The following is an 18,827-nucleotide window of genomic DNA, read 5'->3' on the forward strand; positions in this document are numbered from 1 at the left end:
GAGCATGCATGGGAGGTTGTTTTTGTCATTGGAACAGAGGAATAGGGGAGGAACACCGTGGTAAACGGCAGGCATATGTCTAGAGCAAACACTGGGCTCCGGTGGGTGAAGACTGGGGCGCCTCCCTCTCCACTCCTTCTAATCTCAATTCTTGCTTTTTCTTCTGACCCTGGGGTCATCTAGCACTTTGCTCCCATTGTCCTAACCGTAGGTGCTCAAAGAGTCTATTTTTCTAACATGGTTAACTAGTTGTTTACAACACTGTCAGTCGGTCGCAAGCTCGAAGTTAGATTTCCATTGGCAGACACCGACTTCCCTGGAACCCCCAGACTCTGTAGAAGAGTCTTCATCAGGCTCCTTTAAGATATTATGGAAGATGGGAGACTACGTAGCCTGAGACTGTGAATTCCAGTGCCAGCTAGTATGTTTTTAGGTGTAAGCTTCAGTTGACTCATCTGTTAAATGGGTCTAATACCTACCACAGGGTTGGTGATGTGAGTACTAGAATGCACCGAGTTTAGTTTGGAGGAGATGCTCCAGAAATGGAAACTATAATTTCAAAAAAAAAAAAAAAAATCAAGATCCAGAATTTTGATTTTAATACAAAAATGTGTTCAAGAAAGAAAACCCAGTGTAAACACCACACTTGGCTAAGCTGTAAACATTACTTACATATTTATATTGAACAGAAAGCACCGAACTGAATCTAACCAGAGTATTAGTGAGACGATTCTGGAATCTTTTCACAATATATGACACAAAGTATAATTAACATATACAACATATACAACATACATGGATTTAAATCAAATTTCCTTTGTGGGGCGCCTGGGTGGCTCAGTGGGGTAAGCCTCTGCCTTCAGCTCAGGTCGTGATCCCAGTGTCCTGGGATCGAGCCCCATATCCGGCTCTCTGCTTGGCGGGGAGCCTGCTTCCTCCTCTCTCTCTGCCTGCCTCTCTGCCTGCTTGTGATCTCTCTCTGTCAAATAAATTTAGGAAAAAAAAAAAAAATTCCTTTGAAGCCAAGACCAGAGCCATAGTCATTGGAGTCATAGTCATTATATGTGTGTGTGTGTGTGTGTATATAAATATACATAAATACATATGTATATAATTAATATATACAATATATGAATCTTTTCACAATGTTTGTATTTCAAATCATGGCATTCACTTTTTTTTTTTTAAAAGATTTTATTTTGATTTATTTGACAGAGAGAGAGTACAAGTAGGCAGAGAGACAGGTTGGGAGGGCGAGGGAGGAAGCAGGCTCCCCGCTGAGCAGAGAGCCGGACGTGGGGCTCCATCCCAGGACCCTGAGATCATGACCTGAGCCGAAAGCAGAGGCTTAACCCACTGACATGGCATTCACTTTTAATATCTTATAATTTTATATGCCATTATACTCCAATAAAGCTGAAATTTTAAAAAAATTAAAAGAAATACTAGGAAAATTTTGATTTAATCAAATTAAATTTAAATTCCAAATTTTGGAATTTCTGGTAAAATTAGGTCATGACTTTGGTCATGAACATTGTGATCATAACATCGACCCTCTCAGTAATACTGCTTTTAATGGTTCCAGCGTCTGCAGATGTCTGAGCTCAGGGGACCACCACGCACCTATAAAAGGCTGGACGTTTTCAGCCCCTCTCTTCATGGGTTTAGGTTCAGGATAAAAGACATCTGTGCTTGCATTGAGATTAACCTTCTGTATTATTTGGGCGGTGGAGCTGGGGAGTTGGAGGGCAAGGTCAGTTCTCTTCCGGTCCACTTCTCCCAGCTCACTGCCCACTGGCCCTTCTGTATTCATCTCCTCTTGTCTGACGAGGACACGCTTCTGACACAGACTTCCTGAAGTTTGGCAGGATGGATGCTCCTCCTGTCCTTGCTGAAAGAATTCCAAAGGCCGATGGCAGGGCATTCCCAGGAGGCTTTCCTTGCTAGAGAAACACCCTTCTTTGCTTGTCTGGGAGGCTACGTGATGCCTTCTGTTTTGTGGCCAACACCTGGGAGAGACACAAGGCCACTCAGGAGGGCTCAGTGTGAGAACTCTAACAGCTGCTGAGTGCTCCACCGTGTTCGCCCTGAGGATGGTGGTGGCCGCGGCAGAGAGGGACCTTAGCTCATTTATACCCCATCTTCCTGGCCACCGTCATTCCAGAATCATCGCTCTAATACCCTGGTTGGATTCAGTTCAGTGCTTTCTGCTCAGTATAAATATGCAGGTAATGTTTACAGTGTGGCCAAGCGTGGTGTTTAGATTGGGGTTTCTTTCTTGGACACATTTTTGTTTTTTCTTGAGTTTGTAAATGCTTCACCTTTGCATTGCTTGGTTTTCTTTAAACATGTGACTGAGACTTCCCGCAGGCCTCCAGCTGCTTTAAGGAACTCCTCTTACACAACTTTCCACATGAGCCGGTCCTGTCAGGATTTTTCACCTGCCCCCTTCTCTCTCTCTTCCTGGAGCCCTCTGACTTCTGTGCCGTCTGGACTGGGAGGAGTAACACCTCCTTATAAAGACATTCAGACAATTACCCTATTTTCAATTCCTTCCCAACTCACAGCCTACATACTTCACAAAAACAAAACGACCTACCCACCTCACAAAACAAAACCAACACCTGGTACCTTGTGCCTCTCAAAGTTAAGCTTCCAGAAGGCCCATCTAGCTTACTCTCCCAGTATTTTCTTCTGTATTTTTTTGGTTTTGATTTTGTTTATTTTTGTATTTTTTTGTTTTTGATTTTGTTTATTTTTGGTGTGGGGTTTCTGAACCCCCCCCCCTTGTTTGATCAAACATGGAGCTTATAGCATTTGTATTGTGTTCCCCTCCATGATTTGAAGTGGTTTTTCAACGGGGGACACCTCTTTGTTTTGCCACTTAAACCTTGTTGTCTCCCAACTTGTAGCTCTCTCTAAGCGTTGACTGGATTCAGGTAACCAGACGGAGCAAGTAATTCAGCCTAGATATTCCACAGCCACTTCATGCTTTCTTTTTCCTTTCTCACATTCTTCTTCATTATCTGACACAAATGAGAACATGGTTAGATTTTGTTGTGGTGTCTTCTCTAGTAAGTGATCTTTTTGTTCAGGTGAATGTTTTACAGGTAAATCCAACATGTGCACTCTGTGTTTTCTGAAATAAACCCATGCCCTGAGATAGGTTGTAAAGATAACTTGCCTCATTTTAGTTCTTCAAGGAAGAGAAAGCAAGAAGAGTTTAGAGCGACCAGGGAACCACAGAGATGATTACAGGGCCATGAACTAGTTAGTACCTCAAAAGATAAGACAAACAAGGTAGGGTATTTACGTCGGAGAATCTGAAGCAGTGAGTGTCATAATAAGAATGTTAAATATAAGAAAGATTGGGGTTTCCCAGTTGTCCTTTTCAGGGTGAAAGGCTTCAAGGAGAAAATAGATAAAATCATCAGTAGAGATATCAGTATATTGTACAAAGAAGAAATTTCAATATGGTCGAAAGATTGTTACTGGAATGAGCCTTCAAAGTATGGCCATCTTGAATAATGTTGCTTTTTTTTTTTTTTAAGATTTTATTATTTTTTTTTTTCATGAGAGATAACGGAGAGAGAGGCGGAGGCAGAGGGAGAAGCAGGCGCCCCACAGAGCGGGGAACCCGAAGCAGGACTCCTTGCCAGGACCTCAGATCTGAGCTGAAGGCAGATGCTTAACCAACTGAACCACCCAGGCATCCTGAATAATTTTGGTTTGGTGTGTTTTTTTAATACACATTCTATGTATTAGAGAGATTCCGGTGGGGGGGGGGGAAGGGGCAGAGACAGAGAATCTCAAGCAGACTCCGTGCTGAGTGTGGGGCCTGACACAGGGCTGGATTTCACAACCAGTAAGATCATGACCTGAGTGGAAACCAACGTCAGACACTCCAACAACTGAGCCACCCAAGTGCCCCCCTTCGATGTGTGTGTTTTTTTTTTGTTTTTGTTTTTTTAATATTTATTTGACAGAGAGAAATCACAACTAGGCAGAGAGGCAGGCAGAGAGAGAGGAGGAAGCAGGCTCCCTGCAGAGCAGAGAGCCCGATGTGGGGCTCGATCCTAGGACCCTGGGATCATGACCTGAGCCGAAGGCAGAGGCTTTAACCCACCAAGCCACCCAGGCGCCCCCTTCAATGTGTTTCTAAAAGTTCTTAGTATAGAAGGGATTCCCTGGCATTACATTTTTTTTTTCTTCCCAAATTAGTTCATTCTCCCTTGAGAGGGTCCAGGCATGGGTAGTAGAATGGAATCTTCACCCTTCACTCGGGCCTCCACTGCTCACGGGTTGCTGGGTCAGAATCCTCGTTTACCGCATTTACAGGCTAACTTCCACGCAGCTGTGCTCTCGAGGACCAGTGACTATGGCTCCAATGTTGGCTTCAATGGGACAATTAAAAAAAGATCATAGGTACTAGTAAGATGAATAGAATATGTTAATCTTTATTCTTGCCCTGTGCTGAATTTGTTGGCGCTCCCCGTTGCTCTCGCTTCAAATACTGCCTTTATGTAGAATAAAATGAGCCTCAACATAATCTTCAGTCAGAATCTCTCCATACTGGATGCTCTTCTGTTTTCTTCTCGAGCCACATGCCTTTGCCATCTGCCCTCCTATCTTGTGTGGATTATCCCGAACCAGAGCGTGAGCTCCGGGTGTTTGGTGGGCATTTTCGTCCCTTCTTTGTTTCGTGCGCATCCTTGCTTGTGTCTGGGCTCATCTCTTCCCAGCTACCCAGCCTGTGTGCTGCTCTGTTTTTATCCTCGCCTGGCGTTTCCCACTGCCTGGTAGGCAGGGAGGGTGTCCTTACTTGTTCTTTGGGATTTCCCACAATCAGTAGTCTGTGCTGAGTGAATAATGGTTCTTGAGGAAATGATATATAAATATGAGGAAGGACAGTCATTTGATGTACAGGCCAAGTAAATCCATAGTCGCCACTTGACGGAGGACCCTGTGTTGTATTTCATGAAAGCGCCCCTCAGATTGCTACTTCTGAGGTTGTGCTACTGAGACGTAGCGCTACAGCTAATCAGGGAAGGGGTCCTGTTTGTTGCAGGCTGGATTTGGGCGGACAGTCTGCCGCCCAGATCTGCTCTCACCTTAGGATTTTGATATGTCCTTTCTGGGTTGAAATTTTCCTGTAGGAAAGCTCTTCTGCCTTGCTGAGGAGCCATGCTTTAGGTAACCCAGGAAGAGAGAAGAAAGCTGTAACCTGATCTTGGTGCTTTTGACTCCCAAGTCTGAGTCCTTTCTGTTCTATGTTATGCAGCTTGGCATCGAAGCACTTGAGAAAACACAGTATTTCAATCATTTTGCAGGTATAGAAATGGAAATCATAGGAATTTACCATAGCTTATGCATTTGACAGTCCTTTGGGAACCAGTTTAGGGACATGCAGTGAGAGACTTCTAGAAACATACAGCTTTTGGCTTATAACTCTCTTCCTTAAGAATCTACCCTAGAGGGGTGCCTGTGTGGGTCAGATGGTTATGAATCTGCCTTAGGCTCAGGTCATGATCCCAGGGTCCTGGCATCCAGACTTGTGAGTCAGGGGTCCTGGGATCAAGCCCTGCCTCAGGCTTTCTTGCTCTTTGGGGAGTCTGCTTCTCCCTCTGCCCCACTCCCTGCTCACTCACTCTCTATTAAATAAATAAATACATAAATAAATGAAGGAATACATAAATAAATACAACCTTAAAAAAAAAATCTACACTAAAGAAAAACTCAGAGGTATAGGGAAATCATTTTGAACAATTACAAAAATCAGAACCAACCCAACATTTCAACAATAAATAAATGTTGATCCTTATTGTGGAATGTTATGTAACAGCTTAAACTTGGTTTTTTTTTTTTTAGAGTTTATTTATTTATTTGACAGACAGAGATCACGAGTAGGCAGAGAGGCAAGCAGAGAGAGAGGAAGGGAAGGAAGCTCCCTGCTGAGCAGAGAGCCCAAAGCAGGGCTCTATCCCAGGACCCTGGGATCAAGACCTGAGCCAAAGGCAGAGGCTTTAACCCACTGAGCCACCCAGGCACCCCTTAAACTTGTTTTTGAGCAACTTTCAGTAAGTTTTACTTATTGAACTAACTTTCCGTAAGTTTTTCAGAAACAGTAAGGAAAAAGAATAAATAGTAAACAGAATGAAAGATAGCAGATGTTGTAGTGCAGTCCCAACTATGTCAACAAATTTAAAATATACTCAATTAAAAGAATGGGATAAAGTATGCAAAAGTTTGAAATGGATCCTGTTTGGGTGGTGACGTTTTGGGTGATTTTTGTTTTTCCCTCCTAGTTTTCTATAATTTTCAATTTTTCGTAATGTATTTATAATCAGGAAGGATTAAAGATGATTAAAATTTTTAGTTAAAGTAGGAAAAGAATGGTCTTCTAGGCCTAATAATTCAAAAGAAGGAAAACTCATGGAAGTCCCAGGATTTAATTGGTTTTAATTCCAATTTTGAAAAAGAATGTTTGATCCCAAGTTTAGTTTAGTTTTGTTTTGTTTTACTTTTGCTCTTAGTCAAGGTATGATTTATGTGGTGCTCAAAGCCGTGTGGTTAATGAGATTGTGTTCTAAGTATTGTTATTTGTGAGGGGCCATATATGGTCAAGGTACATCTTACTGTATGTATAATTTAATTGTGAAGACTGACCTTGGAGCCAGTCTCTGCCACCTTCTGGCTTTGGAACTTTGGCTGGGTTATGCAGTCCCAGTTTCCTTGTCTGTAAACTGGGATCGGGAGGGTCAGATGGTGCGGTGCCTGCGAACGTCTAGCTCAATTCTGGCACGCGGTAATCACTCAGATGATCTTATAGCTGGAATGGTAAACGATGACTGATAGAATTTACTCCTGAAGGAAGACTTCTCCCCAATTTTTTTTATAGCTAGTATTTAGAAGAGGCAGTATTTATTTACTTGCCGTTTTATTTTTAAAGATCTTACTTGAGAGAGAGTGAGTACGTGCACGCATGTGCACAAGGGGATGGAGAGGCCCAGGGAGAGGCAGGCTCCCCGCTGAGCAGGGAGCTGGACTCCGCTGGACTCAGAGCTTGAGACCAGGACCTGAGCCAAAGGCAGACACTTTATCGACCAAGCCACCCAGGCGCCCCAGAAGAGGTAGTATTTAACTTAATGGGGTTTTTGGTTTAACACATCAGTAATACTCTGAAGATTGAATGAGGCAAAATAGATGTCCTGCTTCCCCTTTTATCCCTCCGAGGATGGACATGTTCCACCCCTTTCTCCAAGCCTTGTGTAAGCATCAACACGTACACAATGACTAGCTTTGCTTTGCTTTTGCTTGTGAATTGTTATTATTGTATTGTGTATTATTGTATTGTGTATTGTTATTGTGTATTGTGTATTATTGCTGTGTACCCAACAACTTTTGCAACGAACCAGTAGGTATAGAATTTTTAATGGGTGTTACTCTGAGTTCATGGATTCAGATTTAACTGGTTTTTTTTTTTAGATTTTTTTTATTAACTGATTTTTAACAACTGCTTAACGATACCCAAATAATGTGACGATGCCAGGGTAACTTGGTCGTAACTATTATAGATGTTCAAGGTGTTTTTCGTCCCCTGCCTTCCAGTACAGACACTTTACTGCACCGTCCTTATACATAATCCTTAAGACTCCCCAAAATGACAATGCTGAGTTAGAGGATGCGTTAATTATAGTGCAGGGGGACGTGGGGTCCTAAAGGCTGTAGAAAGCGTTCTTGGTTCCTGGCCTTGCACAGTCTAGTTGAGGGAATAGATACGCGTTTCTTTTCCCAGGGACGTTTTTGCTTAGGTACAAAGATTTCAGTAGAGAGGGTTTATTTCCAGGGAGGTTGGAAATCCTTAACATTCTGAAAATAGGCGTAAGTGGGGAGAGCAAGGGGAGCCTCTTGAAGTCGGTTTACTCTGTGTAGTGTTTGCTCTCTTTGTCGGATATGCATTTGTTAGAAATCGTACATGTTTAAGTTTCTCGGTTTTTAAGAGCTAGGAGTCCACCTCGAGAACCGAAGCACTTGACCTCTGCCCTCCTGCTGCTCCCTGTGCCCACACCCTGCAGGGCCGCAGGCGTCCCCCGCCCAGGGGGAGAGCCGGCCCGCAGGTAGCATCTTGTCTCTAGAGGCCCCCGCTTGCTCAACAGGGACGCAGACAGCTGAACACTTGCAGCTGTGAGGTCACCAACAGTAACAGGAATGTGAGCCTGCTAACAAATTGCTTTTACCGCCGCCGCGTCTCTGTGCTGGAAGCAGGTGCTTCTTCTTCGTAGTGTTCCTGAGAGCTGCTTCGTACGCCATACGTTTCTCCAGGTATCCACGTCGGTTGTGTGTGTGTGTGTCTCGCAGGCAGGGGACAGAAGAAAGGACAATCACGATGGCCTTCCCGTGTGTGTGTGTGTGTGTGTGTGTGTGCAGGTGCGCGGGTGGTCTACCTAGCCTGTTGATGCCAACCTGTAGCCTGACTGCCTGGGTTCAGAAGCTTTGTTTTCTCTCATTAGTAATGAGCATTTGGTTACATCAGTTGGAATTATGCAACTCTGTACCAGCTGACACCAGTTTCTACCTGTTTCCATTCTTCCTCTGCTCTGATTCAGCCTCTTGGCGCTGGAGAAGTGATCGCATTGTAACACTTCGGGCCGGCTGGCCTCTGCCTGACTCACTGCCGTGGTCACTGGTGTCCGGAGTCCACCGAGCATCCTGTTACGGTTCCCAGTCACGGTTCCCAGTCCATGAGACCTGTAGTTGCTTGTTTTGCATTCGCGTTTTGTCTCCTTGAGAGAACTCGCCTTACCTTTAGAAATTCGATGACTGTGGGCTTATTGGAGGGTAGTTCTTATTCTTGTGACACTTGGCAGTCTGGGTTTCCGTGGGCTTCCTGCAGTATTCGGTGACAGGGACAGAAAGGACAGTGACTGCGGACAGAGGAGTAGAGCTCACTGTGTGCCCAGCACTGTGCAGGCACTTGAACTATTACTAACGGTACTGACCCAGCAGCTCGGTGCGGGGGGGCATTGTCACCCTCCGGGATACGGATGCAGAGGCCGAGGCGGCCGTGGAGCTGTGGTTCTGTAGCCTGTAAGTGCCTCGTGCAGGGAAGTCACGCCGCCACCTCTGGGTGGGGTTCACTAGGGGGGGCTAGAGAAGCCAGGGAACGTGGCTGTGTCCCTGGGGAAGCTGGGCGCTGCATGCACTTGGAGAGAGAGTTGGCAGAGAGGCGTGGCTGCTGCTTCTGTTTGGATAGGAAGTGACCCGGGGGAGTCCTCCCATCCGAAAGCCCTGGACATGTGAGGGAAGTTGAGGAAGCTCAGGCATGGGCAGGAAGGAAATGGGAGAGGGAGGTGTGGAAAACTTTGCTAACGAGGGAGGTCCCTGGTAACAGTCTCCCACGAAGAGCCCCTCTCTTGATCAGCTTTGTCCCTCCAGGGTGCACATCCTGGAGGAGGGTGAAGCGAGTTGGAGGTATGTTTACCTTCAGCGAGTTTCTTTTGTTTTGACGAGTGAGTCACGTGAACAGGCTGGAAAGCCTCTTCGGTTGCTCTTGCGGTTGTGTTTTTGAAATTGGTTTTGGAAGAGGTTGTGTGTGACGGGCTGGGATCACCCCTCTCTGCGGCACCGACTGGAACCGTAGAAGGAAGGTCGTCTAGGTAAGAGGCACTGGGTTGGGGGGCGGAGGTATGGGAGGCTGTGATGGGGCGGGACCCTGATTCTGCTGCCATGCCCTCTGCATAGAACATCCTGGGGCTCAGGTTGCATTTCTGCCATATCCGAATGGAGTCTACTCTGGGTGAGCAGAGATAGACCGCGGATGGCATGGTGAAGCCTTCCTTACAGAATGTGGTTGTTGGCTATTATCATTGTTGTTTTTATATCGCCAGGTCGTTGTCTACCCCCTTTCTGGGTATTTTTAGCATGGTTTTAGGGCTGAGTTAGAGCACAGGGTCAAGATAGTGTCATCAGTAACTGTGGTTTTGGGCACAAACTTAACCTCTCCTGCCTTGAAGGTGCCCTAGTCTTAAAATGGGGGCATTAGAAATAGCCATTTCCTAGGGCCATTGGAGATAATGCTTAGCAGAATGCTTCCGTCATTGTATCTGCTCTAAAAATGGAGGTGCTCGGGCGCTTGGGTGGCTCAGTTGGTTGGGTGACTGCCTTCAGGTCAGGTCATGATCCCAGAGTCCCAGGATCGAGTCCCACAACAGGCTCCCTGCTCCATGGGGAGTCTGCTTCTCGCTCTAACTTTCTCCCCTCTCATGCTCTCTCTCTTTCTCTCACATAAATAAATAAAATCTTCAAAAGAAAAAAAAAAAAGTAAAAATGGAGGTGGTCGTTATTGCCTTAGTGTTCCGACCCTCGCAGGATTCTCCCATTCTGCTTCCTATCTGTGATTAGCTGTGACATTCCCCGGGCGCACATCACGGTGGGTACAGACACTGATGGCGAACTGAACTGGATTGGGAGAGCTGCAGATCCTTCGGGCTCTCAAAGAAGGGTGGAGTCTCCTAGGACAAAGCATTCCTGGCGTGAATAGACAGGGAAAGCTCATCAGACAAGCGAGCCGGAAGTCAGGTGTTCTGAGAAAGAAGCCAGTTGCGCAGAAAGAATCCCTTCTCCTCTGCCTGGTTGTTCTTTGCATTTTATCCAACTTGTCAGGTTTCCCTATAGAAAGAATTTTTCTTGCCATCTTTTAAAAATGGAATGCAGAATGATTACTGTCAATTTGATGTAGTTGCATGCAAGCTTTTTTGGAAGGGCAAGAGGGGTTTGCATGGAGGGAGAATTCTGACCCCTTTTTTTCTGTAATATACCCCCGCAAGGTGGGTGCTGTTTTCTGTTTTACCAGATTGCTTTATTAAGTACCATTTAAGAAATACTTCTTCATTAAAATTAAAACAAAAAACTCAACTTTTTTTTTTTTAAGATTTGATTTATTTGTCAGAGAGAGAGAGAGAGTATGAGCACAAGCAGGGAGAGCAGCAGGCAGAGGGAGAAGCAGGCGCCCCGCCGAGCAGAGAGCCCGATGTGGGGTTCGATCCCAGGACCCTGGGATCATGGCCTGAGCCGAAGGCAGATGCTTAACCAACTGGGCCACCCAGGTGTCCCAAAACTTAACTTTTTAATATGGCATATTTCGAGCACATGCAAAACTGTAGGGACTATTATGAGCCCTGACCTCCTTGTCTACTACCCACAACACCTGCCAACTCTCATGGCCAGAACTGCTTTATCTGTCCCCCCACACAATCCCCATCCCTGTGTGTTTGTTTTGAGAGAGAAGGAGACCTTGGGCCCAGGAGCAGGGGACAGGGTGGGGTAGGAGGCTGCGGAGGGGCAGAGAGTAAGCAGACGGCACGTTCAGCACAGAGCCTGACACGGAGCTCGATCTCACCGCCCTGAGTTTATGACCTGAGCCAAAATCAAGAGGCAGATGCTTACTGACGGAGCCACCCAGGTGCCCCCTAACCCCCTGCCCTGTTATTTTTTTTTTAAGATTTTATTTATTTATTTGACAGACAGAGATCACAAGTAGGCAGAGAGGCAGGCAGAGAGAGAGAGAGGGAAGCAGGCTCCCTGCCGAGCAGAGAGCCCGATGCGGGACTCGATCCCAGGACCCTGAGATCATGACCTGAGCCGAGGGCAGCGGCTTAACCCACTGAGCCACCCAGGCGCCCCCCTGCCCTGTTATTTTTAATTCAATTCCAGACGACATATGATTTTATCTTCTGAATATTCAAGATGTGCTTTGAATGCCTTAAAAGTTTCAGTAAAGTCAAAAATGAAAACTTTCATGTTTTGAGATCCTTCCTGTGGGAAGATCCTGTCTCTCTAGAGACTTAAGGGCAGTGATCCTCAAAGCAGGGAATGGGGAAGTGATTTTTTTTTTTTTTTCAATGATGACTTGGGGGCTTTTTCAAACTCCTCATCTCCCCAGGCTTTGCTCCCTCCCCACCCCCTTCCACATACAGTTGAAAATAGAACTGGTTTGCTTTGTGTGCTAGAGCAGGAATAATCAGTAGAGAACCACTGCTTAGGGGGAAAAGTGGTTCCAGAAGCTTTACCACTCAAGAACCACTTTTTTTTTTTTTTTTTTTTTTTTTGGTTATTTTTAATCCCCATGCATGGGGGTATGTTTGCTTACTGCCTTCTTAACCAAAGTATGCTGGATGTTAGTCGTGCCTGTTTACCACAGGGTGCTTTCGGCACCGTCTCCCATGCTGTGGATTGCTTATTTTTATAGCTGACCTCTCTCATTGCCATTTTGTTCCCTGCCAACATACTTTTCTTTATCTCTCTCAAATCTGCTAAGGGCTAAGAAGCAAGGTATGTAAGGGTATCTAAAGTGAGAGTAAATGAACTATGAGGACGGGTGTGTTTGTTTGTTTGTTTCTTGTGCAAAGTGTCTATTGTTGGAGTGAAGGACTCTGTGATGTGTGATGGCTTCCAGGATGTTCTGGCTCCATTTCCTAGAACCACTACCGGGGGCCTGCCTACATGTAGTTGAGCCCCCTTTCGTGGAGGTCAGGTACCACTGAATGTGGGCCCTAGAGCAGGAATCTTTGTTCTAACCTCGGATACAGCTCCAGATTTGGACAAAATTGTCTCCGTTCCGCCCCCCCCCCCCCCCATGTCTGCTGGTGAGTTAGCTGGAGGGGGAGGAAGGAATTTAAAAAGGGACCATATTCTGCTTTTGTTGTTCTAGCTGTTTCCAACCCACAGGGGTTTGTGCTTTAAACCTTGCACCACCGTAAGCAAAATGGCTTCAGAGAATTCAAAATATGGCTGTACTTTGGGTGTTCTAGCGCACTGAAATTTCTAGAAGAAACCGACTGGGATTTTTCACTAAACAGAACTACGTTCCTCTCTGCCCTTCTTCAAGGGGGAATCAGAGAAGGCATCTTCCATAGTCCTTTTTTTGCCCCGTGCCCTCCTACCCTTTTTGAAAACTCTCCTTACAAAAATGACACGGTACTTTTCAAATCTGAGCCGTGCCTCATGCAGGTTCATGCACAGGATGGACTCATTGCGTCATTTTTTCCCTTCTCACACCCAGACCAGGGTTACATAGTTCTGTGAGGTGTGCTTGGGAGTAATAATGCGGAATGCTGGAAAAATTCCAGAGACTGTTAGTAAATACAGAATGCAGCCCAACAGCAGTTAGCTTCTGTTCGTGATTTCAGAACTCACCCCTGGGAAAAAAGCAGGGCAAGTATACATTATATAGGATGGGAAATAAAAGGGCGACTGTGTTTAAGATTTGGATTTTAATTTCTGTTTTTCCCCTGAAGATTGTGCAGGTAGTTCGGGAAAGGGCATTAAGCTGTATTTGGTTGATGTTTAAAAGGTTTCTCCACTTCCTACCCATTGTATTTAAAATTTGTTAGATCAGCCAATGGACTTCTTCCATATTAGGAGAAAGCTGGCTTTACTCGGTGTTTTCAACTTGGCAGGTATTTTGTTGATACGTTTAGGGGGAAAAAAGAAAGGAGGAGGTAAATCCACAGCTGATAGTGAAAAGACGGAAACTTACGTATTTGATCTTTTAGGAAGCTGATTGGTCAGGAATGGGTTTTGGAAGTGACTTTGAAGGGTTTTTTTTGTTTTGTTTTGTTTTGTTTTAATTTATTTACTTGACAGAGATCACAAGTAGGCAGAAAGGCAGGCAGAGAGAGAGGAGGAAACAGGCTCCCTGCTGAGCAGAGAGCCTGATGCGGGGCTCGATCCCAGAACCCTGAAATCATGACCTGAGCCGAAGGCAGAGGCTTTAACCCACTGAGTCACCCAGGTGCCTAGACTTTGAAGTTTTTCTGTATGTTTTCTCCTACTGTAGCCTATTCTTCAGAAGGCCTTTAAAGTGGAATGTTTACAGAGCAGATAACCCTACAAACTGCTCCGGGCAGTCACGGATACATTGACTTCTCTATCACATCAGTCATTCCGTTGTAGTTTTTGCAAAGAACTTCCTTGGGATGTGGCATCTCTCTCTGGTCTCTGAGACCACCCCCAACCTGAGACACATCAAGGGCTGGAAAAGGCAAACTTGGGTGGTGGGAATATTCTTTTAGAAATCCGTGTTCAAATCCCCCCTCCCCAAAGAACACCAGTGAGCTGAGTAGCTTCTCATCCTGCTTCTCGGTGGTTTAGCCTCTCCTCAGGCCCCAAAAGTCAGACCTATCTCAGGCTCCAAATTCCTCAGGTGTCCCTTGACATCACCCGGAGGCCCCTACCCTAGCTTGGCCTCAAAAACTCAACTCTTTCAGGATTCATTCTTTCTTTCATCCTCATGACAAATATTTATTTAGCTTTCTGCCATGTCCAAAGGAGACTACAAATCTGAGTCTGATGCAGATCCTTCCCTTCAGAATTCTCTTTGGGGAGCTAAGACCCATCCAGACACCTCTCTCTGGTAAGAGACACTGTGATACGCCATCAGCCATAGAGACGCGGCCATATGGATTATAAGACCAACAGCAATTTGGAATCAATTTCCACCAGAAAAAAAAGAAAAACAACTGGACAGTTAGCTTAACACAGGACACTAGACACATGTTATTGACGAAGATAAGAAGGTCGCAGCCTCCTCCCTGGCTTGGGATGAACACCTTATGGGAGTGTTTCTTCTACTGATTGGCACCTTTCTGCTCCAGGTGTCTGTGTTCGGGGAATTACGAGGTGGAGTGATGTGAGAACACATGGTTCAGGTTTTCACTTGGTCAGTTTCCCCGTGGACTTGTCCTACCTTCGTGTTCAACTCCCGTGTTGTTTGCTTTGCCTTTTTTTTTCCCTTAATTTAATGTAGGGTACTCGAGCCCTTCTTTTCACAGCTGCTCTGCTAGCCTGTGAGCCAACCTGGCTCCCCGCACGAGGGGGGAACGGGAAGGGGATGTGTGTGCACCCACAGAAGCGTTTTCTCATTGACTTCTCACGAACCCGTGAGGGGGGAGTAACTTCACAGATGAGTAAACTGAGGCTGGGAGAGGTGAAGTCACTTGGCATTCGCCCAGGCGGGTTCTTCCAGGAAGGTTTGCGCATGTCCCGTTTGTTTCCTGAGTAAACTTTGGTCCTCGGAGAGGACCTCCCTGCTCCACTGTGCTTCTCGCCTTCTGTCACGTGGATGTCCTTCCTCCCGGCAGCCTTCAGCGTGCACTCGCCAGCTGCTTCATGGACACAAAAACCCTGGGAGCCAGAGAGGTCAGACATGGTGGCATTTTCCCTGTGATTTTTTTTTTTTAAGATTTTATTTATTATTTGACAGAGAGAGACATAGCGAGCAAGGGAACATAAAAAATGAAGGGTTTGAGTACCTTACCAACTACATTAAATGGAGTGAGAGAGGGAGAAACGGGCTTCCCACGGCGCTGGGAGCCCAGTGCGGGACTTGATCCCAGGACCCTGTGATCATGACCTGAGCTGAAGGCAGCCGCTTAGTGACTGAGCCGCTCGGGTGCCCCACATTTACTACTTACTCCCAGCGACTCTGATTGAATTGGACTAGGGTCCAACTCTTATCCAATGCTACCTTTCTCACTATGGTACATCTTAGAAAAAGAGGACCAGCAGATGATGTTTTGAAGTTAGAATATGTTCCTGTGTTCTTAGGGAAAAAAAAAATCACAAGTCAGCACTGTTAGTTTAACTATCTATATTAACAGCAGCAACAGAAAAAGGCCCTTCCATTAAACTTCCGTGAATGGTCTCAACAACCTTTGCAGCTTGGTGTTATTTCCTGGGTATGTTCTTGAAGAGTAGGTAGAGAAAACTCTTTCAAGTGACTTTATTTGTAAGGAAGCTTTCCATTAAAAAAAGAGGAAGAAAAAAAAAAAAAAAGAGGAAGAAACAAATCTTACAATAAGTAGAATGATGACCCCCTAATTTGATCTCTTTTGAAAACCCGGTTCCGTCAGGAAAATCGAAAGCATCATAAACATGTGACCTTTTTAGGAGAATATGGCACTTAGTTCTAGGTTTTATAATGTTGTTTGTGTGTGATAGTAAATACGAGGATGCCCCAGAGAAGCACATGGGCAAAGTCATTAGAGTGCCAAGAGCGAGACTGTTTAACCAGGAGGACTTGCTTTTTACAGATTTCACATCCCATCTACCGTCTGGTGGTGTATCTTGATCCTTGCTCCCTCTGGCTCTCAAGGACAAAGCAGAGGAATTAGGCTTAAAATACAGAAGGCGCTGGGTTACATGTGAAGAACTCTGTGCCTGTATAAATGGTTACAAGTGGAGTTGTGATACACGCGCTGTGCATTCTTTGAGTGCTAAACATGGCGGATAATTCATAGACTATTAAGATGGTAAAACGGAAAGGGGCGAAGAGGTCATCTTCTTGAAGCCTGTCCCTACAGAGGAGGGTCCCATAGATTGTTTACTTGAAATCCTTTGGGTGGAGCCCATCCTAGAGGTGATGGGTGTCTTTACTGAGCTCCTGGAAGCCCTTCCCAGGGTTACAGCTCTACGACTACCCAAGTCCTGGGTGTAAATGCCACGAACTTTTGATTTAAGTGAAAGATGTGGGTGTGAAACGTGGAGAAAACATGTCTCTGGCTCTGGAGGAGTTTAGAGTCAAACGTGCTAACACTTTTTCTTTTTTTCTAATTTAATTTTATTTTTTTCGGTGTTCCAAAATTCATTGTTACGCAGCACACCCAGTGCTCCATGCAATACGTGCCCTTCTTAATGCCCACCACCTGGCTCACCCATCCCCCCACCCCCATCCCCTCCAAAACCCTCAGTTTGTTTCTCAGAGTCCACAGTCTCTCTTGGTTTGTCTCTCCCTCCGATTTCCCCCAGCTCACTTCTCCTTTCCATCTCCCCATGTCCTCCGTGTTCTTTGTTATGCTCCACAAGTAAGTGAAACCATATGATAATTGACTCTCTCTGCTTGACTTATTTCACTCAGCATAATCTCTTCCAGTCCCGTCCATGTTGATACAAAAGTTGGGTATTCATCCTTTCTGATGGAGGCATAATACTCCATAGTGTATATGGACCACATCTTCCTTATCCATTCGTCTGTTGAAGGGCATCTTGGTTCTTTCCACAGTTTGGCAACTGTGGCCATTGCTGAAATGAATATTGGGGTACAGATGGCCCTTCTTTTCTCTACATCTGTATCTTTGGGGTAAATACTGGGTAGTGCAATTGCAGGTCATAGGGTAGCTCTATTTTTAATTTCTTAGGGAATCTCCACACTTTTAACACAGGTTTGATTGGTATGTTAAAATACGCAGAAATGATGTGGGAGTTCAGACAAAGAAGGAATACTTTGATGGGAGGGATCAGAGAAACCTATTGAAAGAGGCAGCTGCATTTCAATGGAGCGGTAAGGACTATGCTTAGTACTGGCATTGAGGGTTGCTTTTTTTTTTTTAATCTTTTGACTATGAACATTTTTAGGTATACAGAAAAGCTGAAAGAGCAGTGCAGTGAGTACCTACCTATACACCCACCGTCTCGATTCAACAACTCTTAATGTTTTGTCATATTTGTTCAACTCTGAATTCGTATATATATGTATTGGATTTTTTTTTTAAGCCATTGGTGAGTCAATTGCAGATATTATGACATTTTTACCCCAGATGTATCCATTGGCATCTCCTGAAGCATTCCGTTAGGTGAGCACAATTCTGCTATCAAAAATGGAAGAAAATGATCAGTAATATATTAGTGTCATCTAACTTCTATTCCCTATTTCAAATTTCCCTAATGGTGTCATGTCTTTATAGCTATTTTTTAAAACCTGGATTTCATTAAAGTTCACACATTGCATTTTGTTTTTAGAAGTCCTCAATCTCTTACCCAAGGGTCCCCCTCTACCTCCATTCAGTATTTTTGTTTCACGATACTGACTTTTCAGACAAGTTTTCTTATAACTTTTTTCTTGATACCTTACCTGGCAAGTTTCTTACCAATTGAAGATTTAAAGAGTTTTAAAAATCTTTACAATAGGTACTTTCTAGGAGGTATAGGTGTTGCTTCTGACCTACCATTTTTAGTAGCTAACATATTTAAAATATGCTGATCTTTATTCACAAAAATAATATAAGGCAATTGCAAAATGTTACAACTGTTTAGAAATGTATACAGTATAGAGGGTTCTGTTTAATATCACCTCTACTAGCCAGCCCTTGTTCATCCTTTTAGTGAACTTACATTCTTTCCCGTTACTTTACATGTTCTCGTTTATGATAAAAATTGGAATCATCTTTATTTTGTGTACGTTTACTTTTTATGTCACTAACTGTGCATTATGGATGGCGTCCTGTAGAATATACAGCAGGGATTGTTTTTAACAGTGGCTGGGATCAACGTGTACCCAGCCAGCCACATTCTTTCATAGGTGTTTAAGGTGAGACACACCCAAATATAAAGTACCTGGCCCAGGACTAGAAATGTGGCTTGTGCCCACAGAGCAAATATTTTTCTTTGAGGCTCCCTGGTTAATATACGAGTTAAATCTCGGGGTCTTTGCTTCAACAAGTGAGGCAAGGAATGTGTGAGTCGTCAACTCTCCAGGGCTCTGTATTTGAATTCGGGCTCTCTCTTTTTTGCTTTTTTGGGTAGGTCCCTACATTGTCTTTCCTGCAACTCTCAGATACTCTCAGATGGTCAGGTTGGCTGCCTTAGAGGTAAACATGACAGTCTGCCAACCCAAAGTGATTTAGAAACGTTAATAGATTTTACCAAGCCCCAGTCTCTAGCATGTGTATTTTAAGCCATCATAAAACATACCTGTCATGCTAAGGAATGTGCCGGAGGGCAGGCATCAAAGACTGGCCGAGGGAGTCTGGGGAGTGTGTTTTGCAGTGTTG

The 18,827-nt window shown here is 44.8% G+C and overlaps 1 protein-coding gene across 2 annotated transcripts in view; it reads left to right on the forward strand.

Annotated features, from left to right (window-relative positions):
* PTPN14 (protein tyrosine phosphatase non-receptor type 14) overlaps positions 1 to 18,827 on the forward strand; it is a 177,373-nt gene that overhangs the window by 49,004 nt on the left and 109,542 nt on the right. Inside the window, exon 1 of one of the 2 annotated variants that reach the window (XM_045982492.1) lies at positions 9,486 to 9,656. The exons of the other annotated variant lie outside the window; for it this stretch is intronic. The gene's annotated coding sequence lies outside the window, so the exon portion shown is untranslated. Of the gene's footprint in view, positions 1 to 9,485; positions 9,657 to 18,827 lie in introns of those variants that run through there. 2 annotated transcript variants of the gene reach the window in all.

This window comes from Meles meles, chromosome 17 (assembly GCF_922984935.1).
Source record: "Meles meles chromosome 17, mMelMel3.1 paternal haplotype, whole genome shotgun sequence".
NCBI lineage: Eukaryota > Metazoa > Chordata > Mammalia > Carnivora > Mustelidae > Meles > Meles meles.